This window comes from Oncorhynchus clarkii, chromosome 7 (assembly GCF_045791955.1).
Source record: "Oncorhynchus clarkii lewisi isolate Uvic-CL-2024 chromosome 7, UVic_Ocla_1.0, whole genome shotgun sequence".
Classification (NCBI taxonomy): domain Eukaryota; kingdom Metazoa; phylum Chordata; class Actinopteri; order Salmoniformes; family Salmonidae; genus Oncorhynchus; species Oncorhynchus clarkii.
Genome location: NC_092153.1, coordinates 85,539,180 through 85,543,869, shown reverse-complemented (window position 1 = coordinate 85,543,869; position 4,690 = coordinate 85,539,180). Strand labels below are relative to the sequence as shown.

Below are 4,690 nucleotides of genomic sequence, written 5' to 3'. Positions count from 1 at the left end.
CTCTCTCTCTCTCTCTCTCTCTCTCTCTCTCTCTCTCTCTCTCTCTCTCTCTCTCTCTCTCTGTCTCTCTGTCTCTCTGTCTCCCTCCCTCCTCTCTCTCCATCCTTCTCCCTCCCTCCTTCTCCCTCCTCTCTCTCCCTCCTTCTCCCTTACTCTCTCTCCCTCCTTCTCCCTCCTCTCTCCCTCCTCCCTTACTATCTCTTCCTTCTTCTCCCTTACTCTCTCTCCCTCGCTCACTCTCTCTCTCTCTCTCTCCCTCCTTCTCCCTGTCCCTGTCTCCCACCCTCTCATCTCTCTCTCTCTCTCTCTCTCCCTCTCCCTCTCCCTCTCCCTCTCCCTCTCCCTCTCCCTCTCCCTCTCCCTCCTCTCTCCCTCCTTCTCCCTTCTTCTCCCTTACTCTCTCTCCCTCGCTCTCTCTCTCTCTCTTCCTCTCTCTCTCTCCCTCCTTCTCCCTGTCCCTGTCTCCCACCCTCTCATCTCTCTCTCCCTCTCCCTCTCCCTCTCCCTCTCCCTCTCTCTCTCTCCCTCCTTCTCCCTGTCCCTGTCTCCCACCCTCTCATCTCCTCTCACTCCTTCTCCCACTCACTCCTTCTCCCACTCTCTCTCTCTCACTGAGATATGATAAACACACACTGCAATGCATTCCCTGGCCCGGCCAGACTGGCTATTTAACACATCTTTCCAATCCAACCACCTAACCTAGACAAGACATTACACACAGTAAGCACTCATATACCTACATTTACTGTACCTTCCAATCAGTCCAATGAATAGACGAGGACAGGGTCTCGTCTGTAGTCAGAGGACTGAGTAAATCCTGTACGAGGCAGTTAACCCACTGTTCCTAGGCCGTCATTGAAAATAAGAATTTGTTCTTAACTGACTTGACTAGTTAAATAAAGGTACAAAAATAAAAATAAAATAATAATTAAATCCTGTACCCTCGTCACAGAAAGAGAGGAACAGAGAAGAGGAAAAGAGAGGAATGGAGAGGAGGAGAGGGCAGTCAGAGGACTGAGTTAATCCTGTACCCTCGTCAAGGGAGGAGAGGATCGGAGAGCAGAGGGTAGTCGGAGGACTGAGTGAATCCTGTACCGTCGTCACAGGAAGAAAGGAACGGAGAGGGCAGTCAGAGGACCCTCGTCACAGAGCCAACAGAGCCAACGTACTCAGCAGAATCAGTCAGTCCCAAGAAGACGAGGCTGTTTATTCCACCGCGTAACGCAGTCTGCTACATCATCCCCCCCAACAACCTACTACAAGCCTACTGCTGCTCCGATCTGTCTGCCTGCCCCGCCCCTCTCAGCCACATGGACCAGATGCCAGTCAACATCCATTAGATTTGAGATACATTCAAAACTGAGTTTTGACATAATAATAACATTTGACATATTTGAATAAAATGCAAATGAATTACTAAAAAATCATACAATGTGATTTTCTGGATTTTTGTTTTAGATTCTGTCTCTCACAGTTGAAGTGTACCTATGATAAATATTACAGACCTCTACATGCTTTGTAAGTAGGAAAACCTGCAAAATCGGCAGTGTATCAAATACTTGTTCTCCCCACTGTATATACTGTACTCTATACCATCTACTGCATCTTGCCTATGCCGTTCGGCCATCACCATTCCATATATTTATAAGTACATATTCTTATTCCACCCCTTTAGATGTGTGTGTATTAGGTAGTTGTTGGGGAATTGTTAGATTACTTACTAGATATTGCTGCACTGTCGGGAACTAGAAGTACAATAATTTTTGCTACACTCACAATAACATCTGCTAACCATGTGGATGTGACAAATAACATTTTATTTTAAATTACACTTCCATTTAAGTATGTGTTGTACAGTGAGTTACTATGGGCTATAGGGATGTGTTATACAGTAAGTTACTATGGGCTATAGGGATGTGTTATACAGTGAGTTACTATGGGCTATAGGGATGTGTTGTTATACAGTGAGTTACTATGGGCTATAGGGATGTGTTATACAGTGAGTTTCAGTGAGTTTCTATGGGCTATAGGGATGTGTTATACAGTGAGTTACTATGGGCTATAGGGATGTGTTATACAGTGAGTTACTATGGGCTATAGGGATGTGTTATACAGTGAGTTACTATGGGCTATAGAGATGTGTTATACAGTGAGTTACTATGGGCTATAGGGATGTGTTATACAGTGAGTTACTATGGGCTATAGGGATGAGTTATACAGTGAGTTACTATGGGCTATAGGGATGTGTTATACAGTGAGTTACTATGGGCTATAGGGATGTGTTATACAGTGAGTTACTATGGGCTATAGGGATGTGTTATACAGTGAGTTACTATGGGCTATAGGGATGTGTTATACAGTGAGTTACTATGGGCTATAGGGATGTGTTATACAGTGAGTTTCAGTGAGTTACTATGGGCAATAGGGATGTGTTATACAGTGAGTTACTATGGGCTATAGGGATGTGTTATACAGTGAGTTTCTATGGGCTATAGGGATGTGTTATACAGTGAGTTACTATGGGCTATAGGGATGTGTTATACAGTGAGTTACTATGGGCTATAGGGATGTGTTATAAGTTGAGTTACTATGGGCTATAGGGATGTGTTATACAGTGAGTTACTATGGGCTATAGGGATGTGTTATACAGTGAGTTTCAGTGAGTTACTATGGGCTATAGGGATGTGTTATACAGTGAGTTACTATGGGCTATAGGGATGTGTTATACAGTGAGTTACTATGGGCTATAGGGATGTGTTATACAGTGAGTTACTATGGGCTATAGGGATGTGTTATACAGTGAGTTTCAGTGAGTTTCTATGGGCTATAGGGATGTGTTATACAGTGAGTTACTATGGGCTATAGAGATGTGTTATACAGTGAGTTACTATGGGCTATAGGGATGTGTTATACAGTGAGTTACTATGGGCTATAGGGATGTGTTATACAGTGAGTTACTATGGGCTATAGGGATGTGTTATACAGTGAGTTACTATGGGCTATAGGGATGTGTTATACAGTGAGTTACTATGGGCTATAGGGATGTGTTATACAGTGAGTTACTATGGGCTATAGGGATGTGTTATACAGTGAGTTACTATGGGCTATAGGGATGTGTTATACAGTGAGTTACTATGGGATATAGGGATGTGTTATAGTAATAAAGCCAAAGGTCCTAAATTTAAAATCAAAAGTTAACCCCCCCCCCACCACCACGGTATGACCATCTTAAAACAACCCCCCCCCCCCCTTAGAACAACCCCCCCCCCCCTTAGAACAACCCCCCCCCCCCCCACCACCACGATATGACCATCTTAAAACAACCCCCCCCCCCCCCCCCCCCCCCCTTAGAACAACCCCCCCCCCCCCCCCCAACAGCTTAGACTTTTATAGGTTAAACCTGAGTATTAGCAGAACAAATCCCACACAGCTACAAGATCATCATTCATTGTTTTGGTTTTCTAGACTCTCTCTAGTATAGTAGTATAGTACACTATAATATAGTATAGTACACTACAGCAGTACAGTATAGTATACACTATATTACACTACACTATAGTACAGTATAGTACACTATAGTACACTATAGTACAGTACAGTATAGTACACTATTGTACAGTATAGTACACTGTAGTACAGTGTAGTGCAGTAGAGTACAGTACACTGTAGTGAACTACAGTACACTGCAGTACAGCACATTATAGTACAGTATAGTACACCATATCATAGTACAGTATAGTACAATATAGTACACCATAGTACACTGTAGTACACTACATTACACTACAGTATAGTACAATATAGTACACTGCAGTATAGTACACTACATAATAGTACGCTATAGTACAGTATAGTACACTACGGTATAGTACACTACAGTACAGTACACTATAGTACATGATTGTACACTATAGCACTATAGTACAGTTTAGTACACTATAATACACTACAGTACACCATAGTACAGTATAGCACAGTGTAGTACACTACAGCACAGTACAGTATAGTACACTATACTACAGTATTTTACAGTTTAGTACACTACAATATAGTACACTACGGTACAGTATAGTACACTATAGTACAGTATAGTTTAGTATAGTACACTACACTATAGTACACTATAGTACAGTATAATACACTATAGTACACTACAGTACAGTATAGTTAATGATTGTACAATACAGTATAGTACACGATAGTACATGAGTGTACACTATAGTACAGTATAGTACAGTATAGTACAATATAGTACATGATTGTACACTATAGTACAGTATAGTACACTACAGTACAGTATAGTACACTATAGTACATGGTTGTACACTATAGTACAGTATAATACACTATAGTACACGATTGTAAACTACAGTACAGTATAGTACACTATAGTACATGATTGTACACTATAGTACAGTACAGACACTTCAGCCTATCAATAATGCCTGCATAATGCAGTTAGGACGTGGTTGCAGTAGGCAGGGTAATCAATGCTAAATCACTTTCTGCAAATCCCTGTTTACCAGTTGTACTGCAGATCAGACTTAATCTTCTGTTGATGTAGGGGCTCTCCTCTCCTCTCCCCCCAGACATCAGTGGTTTATTGATCCTATCTAATAAAGGAGTGTAAATACTGAATGAGATTCGTTCCATGTTGAGAGTCTCAACCTCTCAGCCTGTCAGCCTCTCA

At 42.0% G+C, this 4,690-nt stretch overlaps 1 protein-coding gene across 1 annotated transcript in view; it reads right to left on the bottom strand.

The window, feature by feature from the left end:
• Positions 1-1,282, bottom strand: part of LOC139414495 (phosphatase and actin regulator 3-like) — a 79,751-nt gene extending 78,469 nt beyond the window's left edge. Inside the window, exon 1 of the mRNA XM_071162406.1 lies at positions 741-1,282. The gene's annotated coding sequence lies outside the window, so the exon portion shown is untranslated. The remainder of the gene's footprint in view (positions 1-740) is intronic.
• Positions 1,283-4,690: the final 3,408 nt, after the last annotated feature.